This window comes from Pelodiscus sinensis, chromosome 10 (assembly GCF_052426305.1).
Source record: "Pelodiscus sinensis isolate ZL-2025 chromosome 10, ASM5242630v1, whole genome shotgun sequence".
NCBI classification, from domain to species: domain Eukaryota; kingdom Metazoa; phylum Chordata; order Testudines; family Trionychidae; genus Pelodiscus; species Pelodiscus sinensis.
The window spans coordinates 5,532,483-5,545,007 of record NC_143061.1 but is presented as its reverse complement, the minus strand read 5'-3'; the positions used below and the strand labels follow the sequence as shown (position 1 = coordinate 5,545,007).

The 12,525-nt window shown below is 43.6% G+C and overlaps 1 protein-coding gene across 1 annotated transcript in view; it reads right to left on the bottom strand.

Annotated features, from left to right (window-relative positions):
- The window catches only part of PSMD1 (proteasome 26S subunit, non-ATPase 1), a 126,221-nt gene that overhangs the window by 20,384 nt on the left and 93,312 nt on the right, over positions 1–12,525 (bottom strand). The window lies entirely within an intron of this gene.

Genomic DNA, 12,525 nt, shown 5'->3' with positions numbered 1-12,525 from the left:
GATCAGGGTTTCTGAAAGTGTTTCGCAGAATCACTCTCGGAAACACATTAACAGGCCGCTCCAGTTTGTTTGTTTACCGGCACCGTGGCCACAGAGCCTCGCAGCTCCCATTGGCTCCGTTTCGTCCTTTGCACCAAGGGGAGCAGCAGGAAGCAGCGTAGGCCAGGTTACCAATTCCCGCAGCTCCCCTTGGCTGCAAAGGGCAAAACAGAACCAATGGGAGCCGTGAGGCTCCGTAGCTGTGGCGCCGGTAAATAAACAAATTGGGGCGGCCAGTTAATGTGTTCCGCGGAACATTCAGAAACACTGGTCTAGAGCACAGCTGCATTAAAAGTGTTTTGTAAGCTTTTACCTGGTCCACTTTCCTTTGCTTTTCTTACCAGAATTCCTTATAAGAAGAGAATCAGCTCCTTTAGAAGTGACTGTGTTTAACCTGGAGGAGCTATAGACCAATGGCTCTCAACCTGTCCAGACTACTGTATTCCTGCCAAGAATCTGATTTGTCTGGCGTATCCCCAAGGTACACCTCACTTAAAAACTACTAGCTTACAAAATCAGACAGAAAAATATAAAAGCGTCACAGTCCACTATTACTGAAAAACTGCTCACTTTCTCATTTTACCATACAATTATAAATCAATAGAATTATAGTGTACTTACATTTCAGTGTGTAGTATACAGAGCAAGATAAACAAGTCTGTATAAAATGTTAGTTTGTACGGACTTTGCTAATGCTTTTTATGTAGCCTGTTGTAAAACCAGGCAAAATATCTGGATCAGTTGCTATACTCCCTGGAAGAGCTCTGTGTACCTCCATTTGAGAACCACTGCCGTAGACCAACATATGAATCATCATCAAGGTGAAGGACACAGTAACCACCATTCGTTACCCACAGCTGTAATAGCAAATACTGCTTTGCTCTTGTTCTCCACACACATTACAATCTCGTAATCGAGGAATGACAAATCAGCCATCTTTGACCAAAGGGCAATGAAGCCGAACAACAAAGCATATCTCAGCCAGGATAGAAGGTAGAGACTTCAGCAGGATGCAATTACTCTGGTTATTCACTCTTCCCAAGAGAAGAGTAAATCAAGCCAACTTCTGGTTAATAAGATTCCTCCTTGGCCAATTCCCCCTATATTGAAAATTGTTTTTTAAAAAACCATGACATGACCTAAGTTTCCATAAGGCTGTGAAAACAAGGGAGCAATTTAAAATTTTATATATACATTAAACACACACAATTTACACTCTTTATTTAAGATACCTTGGACTAAAAAAAAAAAAAACCCCATTATTTTATTTTAGTCATGCTCACAGAAATTTCTTTTTTTTAAATATAAATACTTTGACTCATGTTTATTATGCCAGATCTCTTGTGCCATGCAACGAGACTCAGTTTGCATTTCGCGTAATATTCCTAATTGCTCTTCATAGTCACGGGATCTGAGATAGTATGCATGCGTGTGTCTTAACAGCTGTCTTCTTTGGAATTTACTCTTGGTTTTCAATTACAAGAAATGTGGCTTCAATGACATTCAACAGGACAAAATGAACAAATGTTGTCAAAAGGAAGCATCAAACACTGGCTTTGGTATCTTCCAGTGCTCTCTCAAACAGGGACATACACAGCTATAAAAAATGGAGCAGAGCCAATATGTTGAAGAGACTAGTTTGAGCACTAACTAGCTTGTCATATACCGTACTGTCACCTCATTCCTGTGGATCTGAGCACTGGTTTTTGGATTCAGATTATTTATAAAAACTGACAGCTGCTACAAAGCTCTGTGAAATTGCTAGCCACGTGGGCTATAATCTGGAATTTACACAGTAATCAAATCTTCAGAGAAGCAGATCCTGGATGTAGCAGAGAGACATTCAGCAGAACTGCTAATGTTCACACTGGCGTCTGAAGTCTGACAGTGAAGTGCCTCTGTGTACAGGCCAGGACGGCTTGGTTTGGGAAATGAGAGGCAGATCTCGGGGCAGGAGCAGGAAGTTATTCACTTCCTGTACATCAAAGTCCACCAAACCTTAGTCACAAACTGTGTGTAGATGGTTTATGCTGCTGACACTTACATTCAACACACAAACCAAATGTCATGGGCACCAAGCAACTGTGAACATGTCAATATGGAGCAGTGCCCGTCAGGAAGGGTTAGCCGTAGCACGAGGAGTGCAAGGAACCAAACCAGAATAAAAGTCATCTTGTCACTATCTTTATCAAGTCAATTAGATTAGACCTTAACATCTAAACCAGGGGTTCTTAACCAGTGAGGTGCGCCTCCCCAGGGGAGGTGTGAAGGGGATACAGGGGAGGTGTGAAGTGCCTCCTAGAAAACTTATCACAATTGCCTTCTCACTGGATAAAATTCTAAAGTTTAGATTTCTTCATAATTAATATTATGAATTAAAATTATAAACATTAATTTCTTATTAACTTCTAGAGATCGGCGGCTCAGGCAGGGAAGCCTTCGCTGGCCTGAGGGAAGGCGGCTGTGGGAGGCCCAGGCCAGGTCTCGGCCTTGTCAGCCAGGAGCTCTGGGCAGGCCTCTGTCTCCCTCAGAGGCTGGGCCCCGACTGAGCTCCCTGGCAGAGTTCTTATAGTCTTAGCCACACCCCTTAGCTTCCTGTCAGGTGAGGGGGCGAGGCTAGACTGTGCACAAAATGGCTCCCGGGAGGGGGGGGGGGGGGTTGGAACATGAAGTTCACTTTCAGGGGAGGTGTGAAGGTAAAAAGGTTAAGAAACCCTGATCTAAACTATTCAACCTTGCCTCTTGTGTTGCTATGTGAAGTTCAGGAAAAAAACATTTGGAGCACTACAGCCTGTGTGGAATGAGCACCGAGCAGCTGCTAATGAATGAATACGTCTAATAGTTAGAACGAAAATATTTCAGATCAAGTTGTTATGCGGTTTACTAGCTGAAATGCAAGATATTTGGCTCCTGTAGAGGTAGTTTTCTGACCTTGAGTAAACACTAGGGGTGACAGTCACCTCGGTTATTTAAGCAAGAGCTTGTTAGGGGAGCCTGAACAGCCCAGCCTTGACCACAGTGCGGAGCCCTAAAAAGCAAAACCTAGGCCTGTCTCAAGTCTGGTGCACATAAGCTCGCAGAAAAGGATTAGGAGGGAGAAGCTTTGCGAGGCAGGAATGTTTTGCCTAACAATGCAGATGAAGCGGTACAGTGAGACCACATCAAAAACACACGACAATCAACTTTGAATTGCAAAAATTACACATGCAGCCATAAAACTGCCAACTACGCACATTGTTTTTGCAGGAATAGCAGGACGTACTCCACAATAAGGGCATTGGGCATTGTAGGTATCTTACACAATACGTAATCAATTGGAAAATATTATTAGAACGACCAAGTCTGGCTTTGCTATAAATTGGGCTTAGTAAGAAGAATTGATGGGAGGGAGTGAACAGGACTGACCCACAGGTCCTGCTCATTGTAACTAGAAGTAAGTAGGCCCTTCGCACCGGCTACATCAGTGCATGGGGTTCTGATGGGTGAGAATCAAAGGAACCGTGACCTCATGCCTGGTACTGCAGATAGCACACGGGTGAAGTGTAAGGTTTTAATTGTGTAGTCATTGTTTGTAAGGCTTGTAAAACTTAAACAAACTGTATTAACTGCTTAAAGCTTGCAATAAATAAGAAAGTGGTTAAGTCTCCTGGGAGTGTCCTGGTTTCCCTGGGATCTAAAATAAAATGAACCCCACAACAGGGCTCATCTGACAGCTTCTGTGCATGGTCACCCTAAAAAGTGTTTGCCCTTTTGCTGGCAATTCCTAGATATGAACACTTGGCAGCAGGACTCCATCAGGATATTTTCAGAAAGAAGTTCCCATCTATAGACCTTCAGGGGCAGAAGATGCTGACCCTCACAGCACAGTGCAAGTGACAACTCTTTGGCCTTGGCCTAGCCGATTATTGCTGGTAACGTTTTTCTCATGATGGACTGGAGCAATACAGCGAGTGCTGGCTACTGAGGGCAATTTACTTTAATCTATTCTTTGCTATTTCAAATCATGTTCTCAGCAACGAGCAGCACACGAGGTTTTTAAAATAAGGTATGCAGCCCAAAGAGCCTTGTTTCCCAATCTCCGTGATATCTCTCGGTACTTTCGAGTCTGATAGTATTTGGAAAGGGTTCACCATTTATTTAGTATTTATCTGCCACCATTTATTTAGTGTTTTCCTGGAAGTAACCCAAACCATTTGATCAGTGACTCATTTCACTTCTAGTAATAAATAATATACAACGATTTACCATGCTGATAATTTAAACAGGCTAAAAAGTATAGACCATCCTTGCACTTGAGAGCTAAACGTTCAACAAGCAATATCAGAAATGCTGAGGAAACAATCCATGCTCACATCCCTGAGGACAACTGCTTCAAACACAAGCACAACACGGAACCCAGACATTTTCCTGAATGCAAGACGGTTCATTTGCAACCAACTTTCTGGTAGATAAAACATTTTTAAATGAACGAGAATCAACTTTCCCCTGCCCTACTCCCCCCTCCTCCTCACTTAATGATTATCCTGCATAATAAACAGACTTTGCAAGATTGTTTACTATGAAGGAGGGAACTCGCTGAGATGCAGCACATGGAAGACAGCAGTAGCCAGCTGGTGCTGTGCGCAAGCCCCCTTGCAGAGCCAACCAAACATTCAAGGTCAAGATTAATTAGGTAACTGTGCCTCCAACCCTCCTCACTTCTTTTCCATGGAGGGCGACAAAGCTCCAACTCAAACTTGGGGGGCCCTGTCCTTTCAGGCGGAGGGCTCACCTCAGGGGCTCACAGCAACTCTGTATTTAGGCACCAGACCTAGGACATCAGCTTGCTGTTTGCTGAGCTACTCTCATCATTGGCCAGCATGAGGCACAGAGGGAAACGAAAGTCCACAGTTTTGGTGGACAACCCCTCCCCCCTCAATAATACAGGACTGGGCAAACCCCTTTCCCTCTATCCCCCAACCAGCCTTTTCCCTGAATGGAAATGGGGAAGTGGGTTGTTGGTGAGAACCCAGGCTCGCTATCTACTCCGGGTTCTAGTCCAGGACCCTGTAAAAGCAGCTGTCTGTACATTTCTCCAACACTAGCTGCGAGACAGCTACAAAACCCCTGGGCTACTTCCCCACACCTTCTTATCACAGACTCTTCCTCCAGTACACGCTTGTGTTTGTGCTTTCTAGATTCTCTGTAGCTCCTTCTGTCTTCTGAGCTCTCCACGTGCTAACCAACCACAGAGAAACTCTTAAACCAGTCTCAACTGGTGCTTTAATTAACCCCAGGTGTTCCAACTAGCCTTGGCTCACTGAACTTCGCAAGCCCACTTAATTAACTCCAGAGGCTTAATTGCCCTGATTGAGTCTGGCAAGTTTCCACTGGTTCTGGACTAGCCCCTGCCAGTTTACACTGAGAGCACAGATTTACTCAATACCTCCCGCTTCCGTCACTTTTGTACCCTGCTGGCCTGACCGTGTCACAGCAGTCAGACTTAGAACAAAGCAAGGGTCTCAAAAGAAGGAAATCTTGGATGGATCAATATGGGCTTTCCGCTTGAAGAGCTGAAGTTGCTGCATATGGACACCTTTCTCCATTGAGCAGCAGAACTACGCATCCCAACGCCGGAGAGGTGAATTCTTGTTCTTGCCTCCTTTACAGATTTGTTCATGCTAATTAACTAGTCTCCAGCACCGGGAATCCAATCTAGCTGCCAAAGCAAGAGGAATACTTCATAAGGATACAAGCAGAATTCTGAGCAGCGGAAAGGCATCTCTAACTATAGTCATCAGACTTTCTAGGGAAGTAGCTTTAGACAAGGCTAGGTATGTGTTTTAAGACTCCAGATACTAAGACATCTGCCAGGTAGGCAGGCAGAACCGCTTGTGGATGAAGAAGAACCTAGGCAGAATGGGGATGGCTGCTTTGCAAATGCCTAATAGATAAGAAAGCACACAATGTTTTATCCGATCAGAAAATCCTAGCTCAGAGCTGCTGAGCCACTGTTCCCCATCCCTCTGAGATTTATCCACATAAACTAAGTCTAACCCAGGCAATCTTCGTATAGGCTTCACCCTAGCTAAGTAGTAGCTAAGCTATTCAATCTTAGCCTTTTCAGTTGCTATGTGAAGTTTAGAGAAGACTAATTGGAGAGGAGCGGATGGTTGAAAATGGAAATCAGAAGTCACTTTAGTCAGCAACAGGATGCTGCATAAAGCCCCCTTTCTCTTATGGTTCTCTGTATAAAAGGGCTGGCTCTCAAGACTTGAATTCAGATTTTCCTGGTTGAGGTCATCCCTGCACATAACAAGGGTCTGAGGGACAGAGGATACAGAGAGCATCCTCTCAACCATTCAAATGGCAAATTGATTCATGCCGTCAGCATTAGGCTTTACGTCACAGCAAGGAGGAAACTCACAAGTAGGTGGAAATACGTCTTTAATGCTTTCAAACACTTCTTCCCAATAGAATGTGCAAACACTGAAGATCCTTCTGTCAGCGGGTGGTGAGCAGATCTGATTGGCAAATGGTCAGCAACAGGGCCCATGGACTGCAAGACGTGTGTCACTGAGTAACGAGGTTGTAAGACTGATAGTAGAAAGTTTTTACTTTAAGCACGGGTGTCCCATGCGGGAGTAGTGAGGTTATTTATTTCTATAGAGATTGTAGTTTACTTCTGGGTGATGACAGGCGGAGTGTTATTTCTCCCCATCTGGGGAGAATGTCAATCCCCGGTCTAATTGCTCACATCAGCGGCTCACTACAGCTTCCTGTCTAACCCCTTTACTTAATAGTCTGGTTTAGCCACTCCCCTCATTGCCATCACAGGAGAAAAAGGGAGGCTTCTCCAGACACGGACGCAATAAACTAGATTTCTTAACAGTTAGTCTTCTGCCTGAAGAGGTTGTTCCTCAGGCACAGACCTCTGTGCCCCCCCGCCCCGCATCAGCAGCGTGGTACCTGACAGCATCTTCACAATTCCTCTTCTCTTGCAGCACATCCTCCTCTCACCACTCCTGGCGCACCACTAAATGGGCTGAAGGGGAGGCTTCTAATGAGTTCCAGCTGGTCCTGGATTGGCTCCAGGTGTCCCAATCACACCTGTCTCCACTGGTTCTAGCAGGTTCTAGATTGACTCCAGGTATCTTAATTAACCTGAGGTAAGCCTTATTTGGTTACCAGGGAAACAGGGACTTGTTCAACCTGTTTTCGGTTACTTTCTTGTGGCCATTTGGCCTGACCCTGTCACAATATGTATGTGAAAATCAGAGTTTAACAAAATGCCAACATGAGACTTCAAGGCTCTGAGATTTTGGATCTAGAGGAAGAGCCCAACACTGTCCTCAGACATACCTGGAAGCACCAGCACTAGGACAGGAAGTTCTGATAGCAGGGCAAGGAATTGTCAAATGCAACAACACAAAGTTGAAACTCCCAATTTCACCCAAACGCTGTCCTATCCAATTCTGTGAAGACATGCAAGCTAATCCAAAGTAAATTGGATTGAACATGCCTGACAGGTCATGTTTTTTGTCCTTTGCTTTCTTAACCAGCCTTGCAGGTTATTAAACACATAACCAAGTTGTCCCGTACTTGCATTGCAATGTTCTCATTGTACCTAAAGCGTAAGGTTGCGTTTCACAAAGTAACTCGCTCCTGCTGCCTCCACGGTTAAGTGAAAAGATGGGTTTCATGCAAGACACAACAGAGAAATGGAGTTCTATGTTATGCTGGTACATAGCTAGTTTGGTTCTCTACACTTTCTATGGCAACAGAGATTTAAAAAAGCACGTTGAATAATCTCCCAGCTCTGCACCCAATAAGTGGGGGGAAGGGGAAATCAAGTTTCAACTCCAAAGAAACCTTCTGTTTTGCACAATGTTTGATACAGTTTGCAATTTCCAGAAAAGAACAAACAAAGCCAAGATTTTATTTAAACTACTGAAGTCCATTTGCCAGAAGAATGTGCGTGATGCCTTCATAATTTATATTTCCATTAGGCAGCCTCCCCTCCCACTCAAAGAGGACTCTCTTCCATGCAGAGATAAAAAACAATGATCATCTCAAAGTCTGTTGTTGTTGGGGTTGTCGGAGAGCCTTATGCCTGTGTTTAAATGATGTATTTGCTTCCTCTCCGAAGACTGAAAGAGCCATAAAACAAACAGCACATCTAACACTAACGAAGCCAAAGTACAAATTGTGCAGTTATGGCTAAACTCTACAGTACGCTCAACTTCCAAAACAGAATTTCATGGGTATGGGAACAGGTGGGTTTCATGCAATGATAAAACAAACAGAGACGTGGAACTCTGTACTGTTCTGCTACACAGCGCTAGAATTTTTGGTTAAATTTTAAAAAATCATCGAATTTGCCCCATCCTATGAAGGATGCAGAAACATTATTGCTTTTGAGATCATCTTGAAGCATTAAGCCAGCAACGTAACAAAATATTGCTTAAGTAGCACTCAGAGGCAGATGAGAGAAAATATAACCTAGAACAATCACCGAGTTCTAAAATGACAGGGGACAATGACCCAGTCAGATGAACTCATTTAACAAACGAGGTATGTGGAATAATCTCGATGCCATTCAAACAAGACTCTGCTTAGTCACAGTTTACAGCAACTACTTCCAGAGCCATTCAAAGTTCATTTTACCCAGGGCTACTAATGAAAATGTTTGGGTTTTTTTAACCAAGAATGGTTACCTACACTGCAGTAAAGGGGGTTGTATGAGAGGCTGTATTCATTGTGGAACCCACTATAGAGGCGTATGACTGGAGGGTTTTTTTTTTTTTTTTAAGTAGAAGCTGCCTGTTGGAGCAGGGCATGCACCCTGTGCTACTTCATGCACCCACAGGAAGGTATAAAAGGTTGGAACGACCATGAATCTCCTTCAGTTGCCTCGATTCAAACCCATGCTGCTGAAGACTGCGAAAGCAGGGACAGAAGGTGGGCGGTAGAATCTACACTGCATACAGGATCTCGAAGAGCCAGTTACTGCACGTTAAGAACCATTCTTTCTTCTTCGATATGTGACATTGTATATCCGACTGTGAACATCCTCACAGGGAGGAGTTTCAGCTGTGTCAGGCAGGGACAGAAGTACTGCTCTCTCTAACTGGACATCCAACCAGGCTGCCATGTCAAGTGCATAATGTTTAACAACAGTAGTGGGTAGCTCTCAAGGACTGGCACATTACAGGTGGATGATGTTGCCAGTGCACTGGTAGACTGTGCCTTGATTTCACAGGGAGAGACTGACCAGCCAAATAATAGACTGTGGTCACTCTGTAGTATTGCTGTCTGCTGCACTCACTGCTCCCAGTGGTGATTGCGAGAATCACAGCCCTCCTCTCTTTCCATGTTATGGAAAACAATCAAATTCCAGGCACATCCCATTTCCCTGGAACAACCAAACCAAGAGGAAGCTGCATACCAAATTTGGTGGGCCTAGCTCTCACCATTAAGGAGCTGAATGGACTTGCAGACAGACACAAAGCTCGGAAAGAGAAAGGGAAAGGGGAAGGGGAAGGGAAATAGACAGACAGACAGATAGGGTGGGTGGGGATAGATAGACAGATGGGGTGGGTGGGGATAGACAGATAGAGGGGGTGGGTGGGGATAGAAAGATAGATAGATAGACAGATAGACAGACAGATAGACAGACAGATAATGAAGCACATGGTCAGTCATTCTCTCTATGCACATATGGATCTCTAGCATCTCTTTCTTCCCATATACAAGTACACATGTAAATCTCGTTTTACTTTTTCTACGTATCCCAACAGCTACTCAAATCATAGTCACATTGGTTTATTACTAATATTTCTTCCTTAATATTATAACAGGTTGGGAAATTATTCCTACCTTCTCCCATGAAACATTTCAAATTGTTATTTTTTAATATAGCCAGAAGCACTTTGACTCTAAAACATTTCTACCTGTATCAGTATGCCATGTGTATTAAATGCCCATCTTGTATATACCAAATGTTTGCATGTACTCAAAACAGTTAATAAAAGACCCTATTTTTAGGTTCTTGCCAACTCAATCAAATCCACCTCTGCAAACCCCAACTGAAACCCTACTTAAACCTTTGCCATATGTTTAACTGTTTGGACAGAAATGTAGGTGCTCTCAAACTAACTACGAGTGCAGTATAAGAATCTGAACAAATAATATACATTGTAGTCCAAAGGCTGGTGCTACCCTTTGAACTCGTGGTCACCAACCAGTAGATCGCGAGCTACTGGTAGATCTCAGGGGCTCTAAGAGTAGCTCTTGAGCCCTCTCTGAACTGCGTGCCTGCGCAGTACATTTACATTAGATTTCCTCATTTGAGGAGCAGCTACTCACCGAGCAACAACATAGGTGAGTAGCTGCGAGGAATGGTGGGAGCTGGGAGGGCTGAAACACCCCAGCCAGCTGACTGTGGCTTTCAGCTGAAAGAGGCTGCCCCACGCTCCAGCTGATCGGCAGCTTCTCCTCTGCGCCTGCCCATGTGGAGCTTGGTGCACCCTGGCTGAGCACCACGGCCAGCTGTCCAGGCAACCACTTCTCTTCCCTCCAGCCCGGCTGCCCTGCGCTTAGCCCAGGGAGGCTGCATCTAGCTCCAGCTGTGCTGGAGCAAGCTTCCCAGGCTGAGCGCAGGATCACAGATGCCCATCTGATGGACTGTATACGACTAGCAATCTCAGACTACAACCCAGACTTCAAGACACTGGCAGATATTGTTCAGTCACAGGTGTCACACTGAGACTTTGTTATTGGAAGAAAAAAATATATAATTATCAATACTTGATTTTAGATTTACAAAATAGCAGAGAACAAAATGTATAATTGTAAATGCTTCATTTGACATTTAAATAGCATGAATTAAAAACAGAGCATTTATTTCATAACTATAAACACGTGATTTTAATTTTATATATTGCATAATTTAAAAATAAACTGTTTAACAGAGTGTATAAGGGCTGGGGATAGCAAGTGATGGACAGGAGAATAGAGAGGGTGGGGCTTCAAGGAAGGGGCAGGGCGGTAGATCTTCACCTGTTCTGAGACTTAAAAAGTGATCTTGGATGTAAAAAGGTTGGAGACCACTGCTTTGAACTCTGACCTTTATTACTGGATTAAAATAATCTCTTTTAGGACTAGTAAAAAGCACTGAAGACATTTTCCAAAAATAACTTCTTAACTGACAATGTAACTCCAGTGCACCCGGATAAGCTACAAAAAATTCTTATTCTCATTATCCTAGATCCATAAAAATTAGCGATATGAAAATCAAGGACGTCTAGTCCACCTTCCTGCCAATGAAGGATAGTTTCCTATAATATGTAAAACTCCCACTCATTTCCTTGAGTTTTGTTAGTCTTTACGGTGCTGCTAGACCATTCATTGTTTTATAAATTTTTCCAATTACAGACTAACTCGGCTACTCCTCTGAAGCTTTTAATTCCTTGAGGAAGTTATTGCACAATTTATTATATCTGTCAGAAAATGTTCCTTTAAAATGTCAGTGATTTCATAAAGAGAAACCACCTTCATCTTTCACGAAGGCCAACTTTGTTTGCTCTCCTCGACTGGTCTGATCAGCAGCAAAGGCTGAAGGGACCTATGGTTGAACTTCTTCCTTAAAGGGTAAAGCTGATCCACTCTCGTTTTGGTTATAAACTAGTTGATGATTTCAGAGAGCAGTTATTATTTTGAAGTGTGTTGGTCTTGCTTGTATCCCTACTTCTCTATGCATCACCAATTAAATTACCCTCTACATCTAAAGTATACAACAGAAAATTCATAAATGCTGGTTTATAAATTGAACTTCACTTTTAAAAATATAATGGTCACATGGTACCCCTGCTTGTCTGAGAAACCACTCAACCCCAATTTTATGCCTCTCATCCTATATCTGCCTGGCCAACTGTGTTTTGTTAATCTTGGGGAAAGCGTTTGTTTATGTACTTCTGAAGTCTGAGTTTTCAGTCCCAGTTTGGTAAAGAAGTCTTCCAATTTTCATCAACCCTAAAAAAAAAAAAAAATCTAATTTTGCAAGTTATTCCCCTGGCTGGACTTTTCTTTGGATACTCACCAAAGTCTTTTGCATAATACTGCTCAAAAAAGACGGGTTACTCACCTTCTCAAAACTGTTTTTCGAGATGTGTTGCTTATATTTATTCCAGTTAAGTGCGAGTGAGTGCCAAGTGCATGGCTATTAGATGTTCTCCCACGCAGCTACCCATCAGGCCTGCCAGAGAGCTCTTGGATCGGCCCCATTTATGGCACTCTACTTATGACCCTGCCAACCGGGACCCCTCCTCCCCCCATTCCTTCTTGCTGGCTACTCCGACAGAGGGGAAGGTGGGCAGGCGCAGAAGAGATATGAGCAACACATCTCGAAGACAAGTTACACAAAAGGTGAGAAGCCATCTTTTCTTCTTTGAGCGCTTGCTCCTATCAATTCCAGTAACTCCCAAGCCTTCTGTAGGAGGTGGGGTC